Below are 19,748 nucleotides of genomic sequence, written 5' to 3'. Positions count from 1 at the left end.
GGGCATTCCCAGCCTGGGAATTGCAAGGAAGGCAAGAAGGAAAAGACCTAGGAGTTGTGAGCAGAAGAATTGGAAGGATGGAGGAGCAAGTGAGAGCCCAGCCAGCCCTGCACTGCTGTGGTCCACAGGGTCATTGCTCCTACTAACCATTTCCCTCCTGGGATAGAGGTGCTTTTCTGTAGAAAATAATGATTTCTGTTTTAAAACAGAGGGGAGCTGTATCTGATGGATTACATAGAGGAAAAACTTCGATATTGATTCTTTTTTTTGGAATCTGTATTATGAAGGCTCTACCTTAAGGAAGACACAAGAGGAAATTTGTTATTTTCTATTTCCTTTTTTTTCCTTCCCTAATTCCTTACTCATCTTTTTGAAGAAAAGATGATGACAGGCAGGTTTCCAGGAAAAACAAGTAAGCAGAGCGAACAGCTAATAGGAATAGGTAAAGCCTACCAGCTAGTTCTCATTAGACCTGCCCTGATTTCTTTATAGTATGATTTCTTTTTTCTTTTTTTAATTTCATGAGGTTATCATTCTGTGCATCCTATAAATGTGCCTTAGTGTTGCAGTGTCTGTACAGCCTGCCTTGATCATTCATGGTGTCTCTGTGTTAGTGGTGCCTTGTAGGTTAAACATGTGACTGGGGACGTGTGTTCCCTCCTGTTCTGTGGAGGCTGACCTCCATGATAGGGCTTGATCTGCAGTAGAGGGGACTCACTTGATGGGTGGGGCCCCAAAGCCTCTGGTGCTCACCTTAGTAGTTTTGTTGATCATCGCATGGACAGAACCATGATTAAGCTAGGAAAGACACTTCATTTTCTATTAACACTTTATCTTTACCCTGAAAGCACCAAGCCTTGAATGTGATTTTTATAAAGGAAAACTAAGAATAATTTTCCTCTGATGATGGAAAGATAGAACACAATTTAGGTAAACTCCTTCCTTGCTCACCTTGCCTTTTAGGATTTATGCAATCTCCTCACTCAGATCATCAGACCATAATGACTCTGTCACAGTAGTCCCTGGTGCAGTACTAAAATTTTTCCAGTGTAGGTAGAGAAATTTTTAGACAGTGGTAAGTCTTTCCATAATTTTTACACAGTTGGTATGCAAATGGAAATATATTTATTTATTACCTTTTTATTTGATTATTTTGATTGGGGGAGATAATGGTGGGATGGAACCAAGGGCCTTGCACTTGCTAGACAAGTGCTCTGAGCTATACCCTCAATATCTTTTATATGTAACATTATATAAAGAATTGACTGGTGTATTTTATTGCTGCACATTGTAGTGGGCAGGGTGGGGAGTGCACAATGAGATGACTTTTAGACAAATGACAGTGTCCACAGATTCTGATTCAGTTGACCTTAGTGGGGACTAAGCCTTACTGGCTTTAACATCTCCCCAAGTGATGTAGCCAGGTTTGAAACCACCTAAGATAGAACATGGTGTCTGTCTCACCTCCATTTTTAAAAAGACTTTTTCTAGGGTTCTCATACACACACAGAGATACTTACCTGTAAGAGTTAGGAGCACAGTCTCCCTTTCCTGTCTATTTTGGGCATCAGTGTTCAGTCTCATGCCCAACTTGTCTCTGCTGTGCAGCATCAGTAGGCTGGGAATTTCAAAATTCTCAAACTGCACTGCTAATCCTTCCATTAGGGTGGTTTTGAGGAAAGAACATGAACAGAGGGAACAGGACAGAGGTATTGGATACACTGCCATTTAAATTCTCAACTCTTGGAATACAAAGGTGATAATACAGTGAACAAAACCCATTTGGATGTTTACAAGAATTCTGTTGCATTGCAAAATCTCTGGGTGGTCCCAGGTCTCACAGCCAAAAATGCTTACTTCTGTTTGGAAATAATGTTTTAAGGAAGGAGAAGATACATATAACCAGAATAGAACCAGTATTAAAATGAGCTTTTAAAGTTCCAGATCTGGGCTTCATTAGTGAGCAGCCTGAGAACTCGAGCATGTTATGTCTGAGATGATTTCTGACGTGTCTTTCATCACTAAAACTCTTTGGTTCAAAAGGCTATATATTCTCTTTCTTTTAAATATGTCAGAGAACCATAGGATTCTAGAATACTGGTAGGTGACCTGAAGAATCTTGTGGTAGGCTGAACGCACCATCCTTAGCATTGCACGGGACTTAGGAAATTAGTTCTAACTTGATATTACTGTATATTGCTGCAGCATTTCTGCAGTCTCATGGAGTGGTTAGAATGATGATGGGGTACTGGGCTTAGGATCCGAGGCTCATTTGGCCATATGTGGTAGGGATTTAAGTGTGCTTGCATATAACCTGTCTGATGGGAAACTTTAAAAATTCCTCTGAGAAATTATGCTATTTCATTTCTAAAGGACAGCTTTGATTTATCAGCTACTAGTAAAATCCATTTGCAGTTTTATTGCCAAGTCATTTCAGGAAATTCAGAAATAGTCTACTGCAGCAGAAAAGCTGCCATTTTCCCCTGGGGAAATACTACTTCTGTAAATAAATATATACACAAGCTGCATTTTTAATTATGCAGCTTGTATATGTACCTGAATAAGTGCCTCAGAAAAAATTAATTCCTTCCTTCTTTCTACATGGCTTTTGTTTTGATTATTTTTTTTGGCAGTTACTGGGATTTGAACTCAGGGCTTCATGCTTACTAGGCAGGTGCCCTACCCCTTGAGCCACATCTCCCCTCTTTCTATATAATTGTCTTTGACTTATCACTATGTAGGTACTGTTTTAAATGCTAGGGATATAACTGAAAGCAAAATAGACAAATTCCTTATCCTCACAGGCATATCTTCCAGTGGAGGGAATCAGACAATAAACAAAACAAATAGAAAATATTGCATATTAAGGGGTAGGTGCTAAGTAACCAATATCATTTTACGCCTTAGTTTAGGAAACTATCCACACAATTTCAGAAATAAGTAACCTGGAAGATATTTTAAGAATTTTAAGAATTAACATGAAATAAAGTTCAGATCAGAAAAAAATAACATAAAAGAAACTTAAAGTATGTGTGGTTACCCCCAGATAGTAAATATCTGCTGTTCAAGTCATGGAGTTTGCGTCCATGGAAATGTTTGGTAAGGATCTCAGCCTGTGACCATCTTAAACTGTGAAAATAACTTCCCCATGACAATAGCTGGACTAGAATACCACTTGGGTTTTTTTTCAACTTTATGAAACTGTCATTTTTAAATATTAGGTTAATTTTGTTTGTATACATGCTAACAAAAATCAGCTAAAGCCTAAATTCCTTAGCACAAACTCCAGCTGCTCTGGGTGTGCCTCAAATGCGAACGAAGAGCACCACTATTCATTCAGTGAGGGCTTGTTTTTCCACAGAAAATGGACTTGAAACAGCCATTGAAGTGGTGGTAAAAATCCCCAAACAGGAATCCAAGAGAAGGGAATACAGGGCTCACAGTAGAATGTGTTTTTGCTGTGCTCTGTGTTTATGCTTTTGTTTTGATTTTTTTTTTTTTTTTGGTGGTCCCTTTAGCTTCTGTCCTGATTAGTTATAATGGAGAATGTATTTGCTAATCATAATTGAAGCATTGGGAGACTTTGTAAATTCATGTTAACAAAGTGATGAGATAATTAGAATCGAGTAGAAATTTTCTTCTCAGTTGCCTTATTTATAAAAGCAGAGGCCCACCTGACCTTTGAGGCTCTTTCTAAATCTGAGATCCAGGGTTCAGAGATTGTTCTAGAGAGCAATTCATTTATCCAAACTTTGTCCCATTAGATGAATCCTTGTGTGAATAATTTAATGGACTCATTTAATGGACTTAGATGCTGAGGTAGAAGTTAATTAAATTGCTTCCGTGATTGAGCACACATTTGAATTTAGAAATGAACTTAGATAAACTCCTAGCTTTATTCAAAAAATCATTGTTAGAGACTGGACTCCTGGACGAAAGGCATAATTGTAATAAAAATCTGTCATTCACCTCTAAGTCGGGTGCTTCACTGCTCACTTAAGAGCCATCTAATCTCCAGCACAAAGCCCTGCATCCTGTCTTCCAGCTGTGAGCAGGATGGCCATCAGGCCAGCTGACTGCTTCATAATATTAAAAAGAGGAAAACACAGAGAGTTCCTAACTCCAGATGAATTGTATCAGATCACCCAAAAGTGGCTGAGGTATATTCACTTAAGGTGCTCATCTTCTGGATTAATCTGTTCATACTACCTTTGAACATGCGACATTATGTATGATAACAAGGGAACTGGTGCTTTTACACTGGCAGTAGATTGTAGGTTAATTAATACCCTTGCTGGTAATGAAGCAAGGTGAAATGAAGTGAGACTGAGCTGAAACATAAGATTGTTAACATGCTGTCACTAATGATGGAAATGTGGAAGTTTTCATTACAGCATCACCAATGGGCAAAGGAAGATGTTTAATGGCTAAGGATGTAATAAATAATCATAAAGCATACCTTTCAGGAAAACAATGTCTATTTATAATGAGAGGGCTGGTGGAGTGGCTCAAGTGGTAGAGCACCTGCCTAGCAAGCATGAGGCCCTGGGTTCAGACCCCAGTACCACCAAAAATAATAATAAATAGAACGAGAATGGGTCATTGGAATACATTTTTTAAAACCTGCATCTTTTTATGTTTATAGTTTATGATCAGAATTTTATTTATCTATTTTGGGTGGTATTGGGGTTGAACTCAGGGCCTCACACTTGCTAGGCAAGCTGCTCTACCACTTGAGTCACTCTACCAGCCCTTTTTTATGTTGGGTATTTTTGAGATAGGGTCTCACAAACTATTTGTCCAGTCTGGCTTTGAACTTTGATCATCCTGAGTAGCTAGGATTACAGGTGTGAGCCACTGGTGCCTAGCAAACAATCTGAATTTTAACATTACAAATGATTTCATCATGAAAGGTTATAAAAAGTGTTAGTTTTCCAGTGAGTAAAATTTTCAGTAGTAAAAGTTGCTACTACTAAATGCAGTGATTACCCAATATTTGTACAGAATTATGTCAAGTGAACATTTTCATTAAATTTTTAATTTTATGACTTTCAATTTCCACCCTTGTTTATTCTATGTTTGTATGTGATTATGTGTACTTTTTGATAAAGTAGAAAATAAAACATTGAATAATTAAAACTGTAATATTTGACTAAAAGGAACTATAGTTGACTTACCAGATTTGGCTTTTGTCATGAAGAGATGACCATTTTACAGTAGACTTTGTAAAGGGTGGTTCAAATATAAGTCCAGAGCACATTGGAGTGAACTAAAATATTTGGGCTATAGGAAATTAATTGCAAGCGGATTTGAGGTAAGAAATGGAAAATGGAGTGTGTGAGGGGAAAGAATTACCTTAGAAATCTGATTCTTGGTTTCCTGACTATAAAACTTGGGCTTTTTTTTTTTTTTTTTTGGGCAATACCAGGGCTTGAATTCAGGGCCTTTACCTTGAGCCACTCCACAACCTCTATTTTTGAGAAGGGTTTTTTGAGATTGGATCTTCTGAACTATTTGCCTGGGCTGGCTTCAAACTGCAATCCTCCTGATCTCTGCCTCCTGAATAGGTAGGATTACCGGCGTGAGCCACTGGCACCCAGCTAAAACTTGGTCATCTTAACAAGAGTTTCTAAACTTTCTTCTTTACGGAGTACAGTGAAGGCCCTGGCCTAGAAGCTAAAGGTGAGCTAATCCTGAAAGTTTCCTTCACACTTGAGTTCTAAAGAAAATGTGCAGGTAGCTGCTTGTTTCTGTAAAGTCAGTACCAGTAGTGACCTCATTCCTGAACCTAGTTTTCATTTGTAAACCGAAGCCAATGTGGAAGACATAGAAACAAATGGACTTTCTCCTTTATTCACATCTGATATCTTATTTCCTTTATTTACATTTTTTTTCACCTCCTACCCAAACATCCAACTTGATTGACTGCCATGGGGGACTTTGGTTTTGTTTTATTTTTGTAGTTCAATAAATTTCCAAATTTGTAAAATGGCTAGAGGATAAATTATTTATTAACAAAATATTCTGGCAGATTGAGAGTTGCCGTGAGTTCTTAGTTCTCAAGAATGAAAATAGGATAAAATTGTAACCTATTTTCAACACACAACCCAATGGCTGTATCAGAAAATTGAAGCAAAAAAGTCTGTGTGTATGTACAAACATGCGTGTGTCTAACTGTGTACTTCAAAGTCTTGTAAGTGTGAAGAAGGAATGTTAGCTGATGGCAGTTCACTGATTGTAATCATTGCATGTTAATCTCTCAAGGCATATTTCAATCAAATTACTGCTTCATTTAAAGGGTGTAATGTCACAGAATTGCTGTTAGACGAGCACAGTTTCCTAACAAGCACATATCTAAAAGGAAATTCTTAGTATGGGAGAATTTTTGCCTTTCCTATACCTATAATTGAGCTATTCCTCCTTTGTTTCTCTTTTTTCTTTTATTATTCATATGTGCATACAAGGCTTGGGTCATTTCTCCCCCCTGCCCCCACCCCCTCCCTTACCACCCACTCCGCCCCCTCCCTCTCCCCCCCCCCCAATACCCAGCAGAAACTATTTTGCCCTTATCTCTAATTTTGTTGAAGAGAGAATATAAGCAATAATAGGAAGGAACAAGGGTTTTTGCTAGTTCAGATAAGGATAGCTATACAGGGAGTTGACTCGCATTAATTTCCTGTGTGTTTGTGTTACCTTCTAGGTTAATTCTTTTTGATCTAACCTTTTCTCTAGTTCCTGGTCCCCTTCTCCTATTGGGCTCAGTTGCTTTTAAGGTATCTGCTTTAGTTTCTCTGTGTTGAGGGCAACAAATGCTAGCTACTTTTTTAAGTGTCTTACCTATCCTCACCACCTCCCTTGTGTGCTCTCGCTTTTATCTTGTGATCAAAGTTCAACCCTCTTGTTGTGTTTGCCCTTGATCTAATGTCCGCAAATGAGGGAGAACATACGATTTTTGGTCTTTTGTGCCAGGCTAACCTCACTCAGAATGATGTTCTCCAATTCCATCCATTTACCAGCGAATGATAACATTTCATTCTTCTTCATGGCTGCATAAAATTCCGTTGTGTATAGATACCACATTTTCTTGATCCATTCGTCAATAGTGGGGCATCTTGGCTGTTTCCATAACTTGGCTATTGTGAATAGTGCCGCAATAAACATGGGTGTGCAGGTACCTCTGGAGTAACCTGTGTCACAGTCTTTTGGGTATATCCCCAAGAGTGGTATTGCTGGATCAAATGGTAGATCAATGTTTAGCTTTTTAAGAAGCCTCCAAATTTATTTCCAGAGTGGTTGTACTAGTTGACATTCCTACCAGCAGTGTAAGAGGGTTCCTTTTTCCCTGCATCCTCACCAACACCTGTTGGTGGTGGTGTTGCTAATGATGGCTATTCTAACAGGGGTGAGGTGGAATCTTAGCGTGGTTTTAATTTGCATTTCCTTTATTGCTAGAGATGGTGAGCATTTTCTCATGTGTTTTTTGGCCATTTGAATTTCTTCTTTTGAGAAAGTTCTGTTTAGTTCACTTGCCCATTTCTTTATGGGTTCATTAGTTTTGGGAGAATTCAGTTTTTTAAGTTCCCTATATATTCTGGTTATCAGTCCTTTGATGTGTAGCTGGCAAATATTTTCTCCCACTCTGTGGATGTTCTCTTCAGTTTAGAGACCATTTCTTTTGATGAAACAGAAGCTTTTTAGCTTTATGAGGTCCCATTTATCTATGCTATCTCTTAGTTGCTGTGCTGCTGGGGTTTCATTGAGAAAGTTCTTACCTATACCTACTAACTCCAGAGTATTTCCTACTCTTTCCTGTCTCAACTTTAGAGTTTGTGGTCTGATATTAAGATCCTTGATCCATTTTGAGTTAATATCGGTATAGGGTGATATACATAGATCTAGTTTCAGTTTTTTGCAGACTGCTAACCAGTTTTCGCAAAAGTTTTTGTTGAAGAGGCTGCTATTACTCCATCGTATATTTTTAGCGCCTTTGTCAAAGACAAGTTGGTTATAGTTGTGTGGCTTCATATCTGGGTCCTCTATTCTGTTCCACTGGTCTTCATGTCTGTTTTTGTGCCAGTACCATGCTGTTTTTATTGTTATTGCTTTGTAATATAGTTTGAAGTCAAGTATTGTGATACCTCCAGCATTGTTCTTTTGACTGAGTATTGCCTTGGCTATTCGTGGCCTCTTGTGTTTCCATATAAATTTAACGGTAGATTTTTCAATCTCTTTAATGAATGTCATTGGAATTTTGATGGGAATTGCATTAAACATGTAGATTACTTTTGGGAGTATTGACATTTTTACTATGTTGATTCTACCAATCCATGAACATGGGAGATCTCTCCACTTTGTATAGTCTTCCTCAATCTCTTTCTTCAGAAGTGTATAGTTTTCCTTGTAGAGGTCTTTCACATCTTTTGTTAGGTTTACACCTAGGTACTTGATTTTTTTTTGAGGCTATTGTAAATGGAATTGTTTTCATACATTCTTTTTCAGTTTGTTCATTATTAGTGTATAGAAATGCTAATGATTTTTCTATGTTGATTTTATATCCTGCTACCTTGCTATAGCTATTGATGATGTCTAGAAGCTTCTGAGTAGAGTTTTTTGGGTCTTTAAGGTATAGGATCATGTCGTCTGCAAATAGGGATATTTTGACAGTTTCTTTACATATTTGTATTCCTTTTATTCCTTCTTCTTGCCTAATTGCTCTGGCTAGGAATTCCAGTACTATGTTGAATAGGAGTGGAGATAGTGGGCATCCTTGTCTAGTTCCTGATTTTAGAGGGAATGGTTTCAGTTTTTCTCCATTAAGTATAATGCTGGCTGTAGGTTTGTCATATATAGCTTTTATAATGTTGAGGTACTTTCCTTCTATTCCTAGTTTTCTTAGAGCTTTTATCATGAAATGATGTTGGATCTTATGAAAGGCTTTTTCTGCATCTATTGAGATGATCAAGTGGTTTTTGTCTTTGCTTCTGTTAATGTGGTTTATTACATTTATTGATTTTTGTATGTTGAACCACCCCTGCATCCCTGGGATGAAGCCAACTTGGTCGTGGTGAATAATCTTTTTGATGTGTTGTTGAATTCGAATTGCCATTATTTTGTTGAGGATTTTTATATCAATGTTCATTAAGGAGATTGGCCTATAGTTCTCCTTTTTGGAGGTGTCTTTGCCTGGTTTTGGGATAAGTGTAATACTGGCTTCATAAAATGTGTTAGGCAGTTTTCCTTCCCTTTCTATTTTGTGGAACAGTTTAAGGAGGGTTGGTATCAGTTGTTCTTTAAAGGTCTGATAGAATTCAGCAGAGAATCCATCAGGTCCTGGACTTTTCTTTTTTGGGAGACTCTTGATTGCTGCTTCAATTTCGTTTTGTGTTATAGGTCTATTCAGGTGATTATTTCCTCTTGGTTCAGTTTTGGATGATCATATGTATCTAGAAATCTGTCCATTTCTTTAAGATTTTCAAATTTATTTGAATATAGGTTCTCAAAGTAGTCTCTGATGATTTCCTGGACCTCCATGGTGTTTGTTGTTATCTCCCCTTTTGCATTCCTGATCCTACTAAATGGGTTTTTTCTTTCCTCATTTTAGTCTGGTTTACCAGGGATCTATCGATCTTGTTTATTTTTTCAAAGAACCAACTTTTTGTTTCATTACTTCTTTGTATGGTTTTTTTGGTTTCTATTTCATTGATTTCAGCTCATATTTTTATTATTTCTCTCCTTCTATTTTGTTTTGGGATTTGCTTGTTCTTGTTTTTCTAGGAGTTTGAGATGTATCATTAGATCATTGATTTGGGATCTTTCAGTCTTTTTAATATATGCACTCATGGCTATAAACTTTCCTCTCAGAACTGCCTTAGCTGTGTCCCATAGGTTCTAGTAGGTTGTATTTTCATTTTCATTGACTTCCAGGAAGTTTTTAATTTCCTCTTTGATTTCATCGATGATCCATTCTTCATTAAGTAATGAGTTATTTAGTTTCTAGCTGTTTGCATGTTTTTTGTCTTTACTTTTGTTGAGTTCTACTTTTACTGCATTGTGATCAGATTGTATGCACGGTATAATTTCTATTTTCTTATATTTGCTGAGACTTGCTTTGTACCCTAGGATATGATCTATTTTGGAGAAGGTTCCATGGGCTGCTGAGAAGAATGTATATTGTGTAGAAGTTGGATGAAATGTTCTGTAGACATCAACTAGGTCTATTTGATCTAACGCATATTTTATTTCTTGATTGATTTTTTGTTTGGATGACCTATCTATTGATGACAATGGGGTGTTAAAGTCTCCCACAACCACTGTGTTGGCGTTTATATATGCTTTTAGGTCTTTCAGGGTATGTTTGATGAAATTGGGTGCGTTGACATTGGGTGCATACAGGTTGATGATTATTATTTCCTTTTGGTCTATTTCCCCTTTTATTAGTATAGAATGTCCTTCTTTATCTCATTTGATCAGTGTAGGTTTGAAGTCTACTTTGTCAGAGATAAGTATTGCTACTCCTGCCTGTTTTGGGGGGCCATTGGCTTGGTAAATCTTCTTCCAGCCTTTCATCCTAAGCCTATGCTTATTTCTGTCGGTGAGATGGGTCTCCTGTAAGCAACAAATTATTGGATCTTCCTTTTTAATCCATTTCATCAAACGGTGCCTTTTGATGGGGGAATTAAGGCCATTAATGCTAAGTGTTAGTACTGATAGGTATGTGGTGATTCCTGTCATTTAGTTGTCTTAGTTGTTTGAAGGTTTGATTGTGTGTACCTAAGTTGAGGTTACTCTCTACTGTCTTGCTTTTTCTTTTCCTGTGGTTTGGTGCTGCCTGTCTTTTCATGGTTAAGTTGGGTTTCACTTTCTGTGTGCAGAATCCCTTGCAGAATCTTTTGTAGTGGTGGCTTTGTGGTCACATATTGTTTTAGTTTCTGCTTATCATGGAAGACTTTTATTGCTCCATCTATTTTGAATGATAGTTTTGCTGGGTAGAGTATCTTGGGGTTGAAATTATTTTCATTCAGTGCCCAGAAGATCTCACCCCATGCTCTTCCTGCTTTTAATGTTTCTGTTAAGAAGTCTGCTGTGATTTTGATGGTTTTACCTTTGTATGTTAGTTGTTTTTTCTCTCTTACAGCCTTCAATTTTCTTTCCTTAGTTTCTGAACTTGTTGTTTTAATGATGATATGTCGTGGGGTAGTTCTATTTTGATCTGGTCTGTTTGGTGTCCTGGAGGCCTCTTGCATCTGTATGGGAATATCTTTCTCTAGATTTGGGAAATTTTCCGTTATTATTTTGTTGAATATATTATGCATTCCCTTCTCTTGCACCTCTTCTCCTTCTTCGATGCCCATGATTCTCAAGTTTGGTCTTTTGATGGAGTCAGTGAGTTCTTGCATTTTCTTTTCACAGATCTTGAGTTGTTTAATTAATAGTTCTTCGATTTTTCCTTTAATTACCATTTCATCTTCAAGTTCTGAGATTCTGTCTTCTGTTTGTTGTATTCTGCTGGATTGGCCTTCTGTTTTGTTTTGCAGTCTGTTCTTTTTTCTGAGGTTTTCCATTTCCTGGGTGGTTTCCTCTTTAATGTTGTCTATTTTTGTCCTGAGTTCATTTATCCGTTTATTCATCACGTTCTCTCTTTCACTTTGGTGTTTATACAGTGCTTCTATGGTTTCCTTTATTTCTTCTTGTGCTTTTTCAAATTCTCTATTTTTGTTGTCTTGGAATTTCTTGAGTGTCTCCTGTACATTTTGGTTGACCCTATCCAGTATCATCTCTATAAAATTCTTATTGAGTACCTGTAGTATGTCTTCTTTTAAATTATTCTTGTGGGCTTCATTGGGTCCTTTGGCATACTTTATCTTCATTTTGTTGGAGTCTGGATCTGAGTTTCTGTTCTCTTCATTCCCCTCTGGTTCCTGTACTAATTTTTTGCTGTGGGGAAACTGGTTTCCCTGTTTTTTCTGTCTTCCCATCATTGTCTTTGGTGTTGTTACTGTCCCTGTACTCTGTGCAATTAAGTGTTTTCTAGCTTGTAATAGTAACAATGGTGATATTTAGAATGGAAGGGTGAGCTGAGATGGAAAGCAAGAAGTTAAAGAAAAGGGGAAAACAAATACACAGACAAGAGGGAGAAAACAGAACAAGGTTTCAGACAAGAAAGTTTCAAAGGTATAGACAGGGAGCGTTAGTGTACTAATTGACAATAAGCTGAACAGACATTAGAGAGACAGAGAGAGGATTGAAAATCAAAAATAAAAAAAAATAAAGATAAGAATAAAAATAAAAAATAAGTAAATGAAAGAAATATCTATATATAAAAATGAATTAAAATAAAATGGAAATTAGAAAATTTAAAAAAAAAACAAAAAACAAAAAACCTCCAAGTTCAAATGCAATGAAGTTTCAGTCTTAATAATTTGGATGTCCGTCTCAGTCTCCAATCCTGGAGATGGTGCCTCAGATGTTGTTCTGTAGTTGTCTCATCAAAAAGGACGCATAAGTAGAACAAAACTACACACACACACACAAATCCCCACCAAGTGTCCGAAGTTCAAATGCAATACAATTTCAGTAAGTTTTTCAGCATGCAGGTGTAATTCATTTGTTCTCTCATCAAGGGTAGGGAGAAAAACAAAAAAAATGAGTCTGGAGACAGTTCAGAGAATGGTTTCTGCAGCTGTGGCTTGCTGTCAACCTGCTGTTGCTGGCGGCATTATTAATGCAGATCTCTGGGGTGAGCTTAGCACTCACCTGGCTTCGAAGGCTTTGTTTGCTCAGAGTTCTCCTGTGCGTGAGCCTCTGCTACAAGCTTTCCCCTTTCCAAGCACTGGGAAAGGTGACACTGCCCCCGCATTGTCAGGCCTGCGTGTTTATTTACAGTTCATGTGGGAGGTGGGTCTTCCCCCCTCTCCTGTGGAGTTTTCCTCCCACCGCCACTTTCACAAGCTTTCCTGCTCCTGATTACTGGGCGGTGCTGCTGCTCCTGCCGGCCGCCATGTTTGTTTACAGTTCACGTGGGAAGTGGGTCTTCCCTCCTCTCCTGTGGAGTTTTCCTCCCTCCACCACTCTCACAAGCTTTCCCTCTCCTGGTTGCTGGGCACGCGCCCCCGCTCCCACCAGAGCCTCTCCGGCCCGCCCGGCTTGTTTATTTACAGTCCTGGGAAGGAGTCCCTTCCACCAATCTTCGGTGCTTAGGGCGCCCCACCCTCTTTCCAGCGTGTCTTAACTGTTCTTATTGCTTATTGCTTATTACTCAGTTTCTCTTTTTTCCCTGGTGGAGGTCAGTCTGTCCAGGGGGCTATGCTGCTCTGGCCCAGGCTTGTCTGTGGGGCTACTGCGGTACCGCGAAGCTCACCTGGTCTGCGTCTTCCCAAGCCGTCTGGGTGCGGGCAACTGGCGGCCCGGGAGCCCTCCTGGTTTCTCTGTTTAACGTGAAGTGGAGATTCTCTGCGCCGGCTGGAGGTGTGGAGGGGTCAAAGTTATGCCTCTTCTCAGTGATTATGCCTGCAAAGTGTGTCTCCAGCGTCTCTCCAAGATTTCACTGTAGGAGGCTCGCTTTCTGCTTCCTCCCTCTAGCCGCCATCTTGGAATCCCTCCTCCTTTGTTTTTGCAGTCTCTCTCACTATAACCTTCCCTTCGCATTCCCATCAGCCTCATTTTCTGCCCTTTGGCTTTCTTGCTGTACAATTGAAACCATTCTTTTCATTCTGTTTCCAGTTTTTCGGCTGTTACTGGGCTTTCAATTCTTCCCCTAAATCTTAGAAATAAATGTGAAGTTAGACATAATTGTTAAATATGTGTAACAGATAGTGGGAAAAACTAAAAAAGTCCCAAAGTATCTTGTCACAATCTAAGTAGTGTTAGAAAATAATTTTCAGAGCCACTTCCTTTTCAACTCCAGACTTGGTGATCTTGTCTACACTTAGCATATAAAGATATTAGGGAGTCCTCTAACTTTTAAATCTTTTAAGTGATTTATTAGAGCAAACGTGCAAAGTACCAGCTAACATTGCCCATCGTATCCTTGATGGATATTTGAGTTTAATCCCCAGTCTAATATAGTTTTAGAGAATGTGGTTGTAAGCTTTCTTGTTATATCCCTTTCAAGAAGGGTTTATGTAGTATTTAGGAAAAGTTTGGGTTTATTTTTCCCCGTAAATTTTCTTCTGGTCTTGCTTAGTACTGACCCGTTTTTTCTATTGTGTAGCAGGCTTATAGTTCCCTTAAATCTAGTTTCATGTCATGTGTTTTGTTAACAAAAAAACAGGTCTAGGGGATTGCTTAGTAGTAGAGCATTTGCTTAGCATGTGTGTTCAGGTCCAGGATTCAAGCTCCACCAAAAGGGTTTGAACTCGGGTTCACGCTTGCCAGGCAGGTGGTCTTACCACTTGAGCCAGTACTCCTGCAGTCCTTATTTTGTGTGTGTTGGATATTTTCGAGATAGGGTCTTATGAACTATTTGCTGGATCTGTCTTCTGAGTAGTCAGGATTTTAGGCATTGATCCATCAGTGCCTGGCTACCACTGATGACTCTTGTAGAATGATTTTAATAAGCTCAAATTCTGCCAGTGTGATTGATATGGTGTTCACACATCAGAATTGACAATTTACATATTTGATAGTCTCCTGGGGAGGGCATTTGTTCTTTCCAAGCAAAAACATGCAAGGCCAATGTATCTTCAGCACATTCTATAATTCCAGAGTACTAAGATCAGGATAAATTCACAATACTTATTACTCATCCCATGTTCTTTTCCTACTTTGCTCATTGAGAAGTTTTGAAAACCAGATTATATGCTTGAACCTCTAAAAAATTTGCAGCATTAAGTGTTTTATTTGTGAATAGACATGGCTGCATATTGTAGAAAAACTCTCATGATGATTTAAACATGCATAAATGCATTTCTCTCACATGTGTAAATACAGAGAAATGCATCCCAGAGCTGGTAAGGCCACTTTGATATCAGTCATTACTAAGATTCCTTCCAGCTCTTCACTCCAGTGACCCTGGATGAACCTTCATCTCAAGGTTCCCGATGGATACTAGCATGGCTATGCAGGCAGCAGGATAGGGAAAGCAGGAACATATCTGTCCATCACTCACAGCAAGTACCCATTTATATTGTGCACCAAAACTTAGTTTTATGGCCACATCTAGCTACAAGTGAAGCTAGAAGATATATTGCTTTATTTTGATTTGAAAATATCTGGGGAACAAAATGACTCCTAAGAACCCCGCCCCAATTTTTTTTTTTATTCTTTTTTGCTATATGGAATTTGAACTCAGGAGCTTATACTTGCTAGGCAGGCACTCTACCATTTGAGTTATTCTACTAGCCTTTTTTTGTTGGTTATTTTCAAGATAGGGTCTCTCAAACTACTTGCCCAGGCTGGCTTCAACTGTGGTCCTCCTGATCTCTGCCTCTTGAGATGCTAGGATTACAGGCGTGAGCCACTGGCACCAAGCCCTAAAGTTTGATTTTTAAAGAAAGGAAAAATAGCATGTAATTTTATAATGTGGAGTTTACATTAGTTTGCTTTGATACTGTAAGCCCAAGGCCACAATTTTGTATTTGTTTCTTCAAAATATAAAATATTATGATTTAAAACCTTAAAAAAGCCTACAAAGTGGTGTGGGTTTTGTTTTGTTTTTTTTTTAATTTTTTTTTTTTTTTTGAGTGGTACTGAGGTTTGAAATCAGGCACTCTACTACTTAAGCCACACCACCAGCACTGGGTTACTCTTATAGTCACCTCATTAAGTAGGTATTTAGAATAATCTGATGTATTTCTAGTGTACAAGGAAGGCTTACTTAGCTGCAAGTACCCTTTTCATGTCTGATTGGGCCATTGAATTCATGATTGAGAATTCTACTCTTAATCTTTTACTCTAAAATTCCTAGAAATATTTTTCATAAAGGAAATTAAATGTGTATTAAAAATATTTCATGTATAAACTCTTGGACAATCTATAAATAAATAAAATAATAAATTTTATAATAGCATAATGTATTATAACAGCTGGGTGATGGTGACTGACACCTGTAATTCTAGCTACTTGAAAGGCTGAGATCAGGAGGATTGCTGTTTGAGGCCAGCCTGGGCAAATACTTCACAAGACCCAATCTCCAAAATAACCAGAGCAAAATGGACTAGAGGTGTGGCTGAAGCAATAGAGAACCTGAGTTCAAACCCCAGTTGTACCACAGACACAAAAAAAATTACTATAGGACTAGCTTATAATATAATTCTCTATAATATTATGGTGACATATCAATACATGTTTAGTCTCCACCCTGTGGCACAGAATTCCTTGAATTTATGTAACCTCCTGGTCAATAGGGGTGAAAATGATAGATACATCTTGTATTTTAGTATTTGGCCTTAGTCCTTGGTTTCTAATACCTGAGTTCCTAAGACCCTTTGATTGTGAGTGATAAGAATAACTTTTTGCATGATAATAACTGGTGGCTAGGTTCTTAGATAGCTTCAGAATGGGGGATGATCTCAGGATGAGGACTGGTCACAAGAGGAGTAAGACTTTAGCTCCACCCCCTCCCCCCCAACCTGGAGAGGTTGGACCTGGAAATTGACTTAATTACCAGTAACCTGTGATTTAATCAGCCCTGCCCACACAATGAAGCCTCCAGAAGAACCTCATCTGTGGGATTTGGAGAGCCTCCAGGTGAGCACACTGTGTCCTAGCAGAGATTTTTCTTGGTGATATTTCAGAACTCATGTGCCCATTAATTGTAATGTATCACCATGAATCATGTGATTTCAGTAGTAAGAAAAGGCCTGAGGATGTTTGTAGGTTTGAGGAGTACATTTATTTTAAAACAAGACAAGTTGGGCTGGGGGATGTTGCTCAGTGGTAGAGTACATGGTAAGGCCCTGAGTTCAGTCCCAAGTGCACACACACACAAAAAAGACCTCTTAGACCCCTTTAAATCAAAAGTGCTTGTATGAGTAGTTTTAGCATAAGGGTGCTAAAAAACATATTGTAGCCTAAAATAAAATCTTGTTCAGTGACAGCTGATGTGCATTTAATGGTCTATTTATCCAGCTGTAGGGCTAATAGGCGAGGGCCATAACAGATGAGAGCCCACCAAGGCTTTGACACAGAGGTCAATTCCTTTGATTTAGGAAAGAATGAACAAAATATAATTGTAACTAATTATTTTTAGTATCTGTAATGTTTACGGAGAAGTTTATTTAGAAGGAAAGAGTAACTTTATGGGTTTTTTTTTTTTTTTTTTTTTTTTTTTGAGACAGGGTGTCCCTATGTAGCTCAGGCTGGCCTTGAACTCTCAACACTCCTGAGTCCTGGAATTGCAGACATGTGCACTGTATAAATATGTACTATTGACCAATTAAAACATTTTAATAGTATCATGAATTTGCAAACTTAGTCCTCCCATGTGATTGTCAGTTCTGCCTTTAGAAGCAGATTGGCTGCCCTCTTAAATCTATTTGTTATGGCTAAGTGTTGAATAGAAAATACAAATGAAAAACCATTTGAATAGGAATAAAGGAACTCCAACATGCTGACACTTCACAGGAAGCCAACTTGATGGGGCATTTTTGATGACTCGAGGTTAATAAAAAATCCAAGTTCTCATGTCTGTGGTTCTTCTCCCTTCCTTATCTGGGGATTCTGTGACATTCTGCTCTTCCTCCTCTCCTGCCCCAGTGTGGAATATTTGCATGCACACCCTCAGGAAAGCAAACTGTAGTGACAGAACAGAGAGGGGCCCAGCTAACCTTGAGACTTGGGCACCTTCCAGCATTAACTTGCGGAGTCTCAGGTGGTTATTCACCTTATTTAGCTCAGCTCTTCTCTTCATTTCAGAAAAAGAATCTAAGACCAGGTACAGGATGTGGTCAATAAAGGGGGATAGTTATGGTCATTCTCAAATACAGTGGCTGCTGTATTTTTTCCTCCACTGCTTTTCCTTGTTGCTCAGTAAAGCTTCCTGGTATGTGCACTGGCGTTCTGGTGCATGGTAAGGAGTAGGTGGTGTTGGAAGCAAACTTGGGAGTGCTGCTGGTGGGCTGGAGTGTGGAGGCTTGCTCGTTCACACTAGGGGGCTAATCATCCACTTGGAACTTGAAGGCTGCCTTATGTGGTCCTTTAATTATCTCACCCATCAAATTCCAAAATCCAGCCAACAGCTTTGTCTCCTCCACAGCAGAGAGCACAGTGTCAGCCTTCAGCAACAGGAGTTCAGTAAATGGTAGCTGACCAAACCATTGTTTTTGGTTTTTTTGTGATGCTAAACCACAAATCTCCCTTTCACCTATGTGTGAAACAAAACAGCAGTGTGTTATTAGAAAGAACTCTTATGACTGCTCTGGAGACCAGAGCACAAAGCCATGCCTGTTGTCAGTCACTGGTTGATATATTTGTCCTTAAGAACATTTTAAAATATAGACAATACATTAAATTGTGTTGAATTGGAAATTTTCAGTTTGTATAAATTTTTGTGCCAGATTAAGTAGAAGGAGCTTACTTGTGCTTAGTTTTGTTTACTTTAACCAAACACAGAAAAACAAAATTTTCTTTTCTAAAATTCAATGCTAATGATTCACAATATCCAGAAAAAGATTAACGTTGAGAATGGTGATGTAGCTCAAGTTTTAAAAGGAAACAGATAATACAGATTGTACCTAGTCCTTGAAAGATAAAAACATCACGCGGGACCTGAACTGACTCAAATATTAGAATGACTATTAATTACTTGAAAGAACCGTGTCTCAGGTTTCTTATTTAAGGTATTATGTTTGATGCGTTCTTTCCTGAAGCTTGAGCATGTTTAGTTGACAAGCACTTAGGAACACAGTTTGTGTTTTACAAATGCATGGTGAGCAAGTCCCAGCTCAGAGAGGTCCATTAGTTAGACTGAGGGAATCCTAGAACCAGGGTATTAATTTTTATTGGTAGATGCTGGCAGATTGGTATTGAAGGCTGCATACCCATGACAGTTCTCACGTTCTGATCTATGCCATTAAATAAAATGTTACTTGCATTGATCATTAAGAAATTTTTCCTTCTGGCTCATTTTTGAGAGCAACTGCTATTTCTAATCGATGAACCCTACAACTGTAACATGAGTCTTTGGGGAAAAAACGGGATACATACTGACAATATTCTTAGTCCCTTATAGTCTAGAGTTTGTTCCCACTATTTACCAAGAGGCATTTCTCTAAGGCCACCAGACCAGACACATCCAGTGGCTTTTGAATGCTTACTCTGGTGAACCTCTTTTCCTTCTCTTTCCCTTTCCTTAACTCACCTCCACCCCCTTTTTTTTTTAACACTTGTCCACATGTAAATATCCAACGCAGCTCAGCCCTTGAACCACTGCTTGTCTTTCCCATGGATGTATCTGAGAACTCACATTGGCCTCAGCCTTGCTCTTTATATGGTGGTTTCCATTATCATAACTCTTGCACTTTGGACCAAGTTCTCTCTTTGATATTTATGCCTAGAAGCTCCACTTAGAGTAATGGAGGGAACTCAAGTTCTTTAAGTTGGAGGAAAACTCAACTCTCTCCCCTTATTTTTCCTTATACAGTCAGACTTTCCTGATACAGCAAGCTTTAATCCATCCTATCTTTCTTGTCACTGTTCACCTTGAAAACCTCCATTCACTTCCCACTTTCTATGGAGTGAGCCCCAGGCTCCCTCGTCTTAGCTCTCAGAGGCCCTCCAGGAATTGGCTGCAACCTACTTTTCTAGCTTTA

General features: G+C 38.6%; 1 protein-coding gene and 1 non-coding gene across 5 annotated transcripts in view; both read left to right on the top strand.

The window, feature by feature from the left end:
• Positions 1-19,748, top strand: part of Rapgef5 (Rap guanine nucleotide exchange factor 5) — a 229,622-nt gene that overhangs the window by 161,489 nt on the left and 48,385 nt on the right. The gene's annotated exons all lie outside the window — the stretch shown is intronic.
• Positions 4,498-4,570, top strand: Trnaa-agc (transfer RNA alanine (anticodon AGC)). Its single transcript has one exon. It is a non-coding gene; the product is annotated as a tRNA-Ala (tRNA).

Source organism: Castor canadensis, chromosome 2, assembly GCF_047511655.1.
Source record: "Castor canadensis chromosome 2, mCasCan1.hap1v2, whole genome shotgun sequence".
Lineage (NCBI taxonomy): Eukaryota > Metazoa > Chordata > Mammalia > Rodentia > Castoridae > Castor > Castor canadensis.
This window is presented reverse-complemented; position numbering and strand designations above follow the sequence as displayed.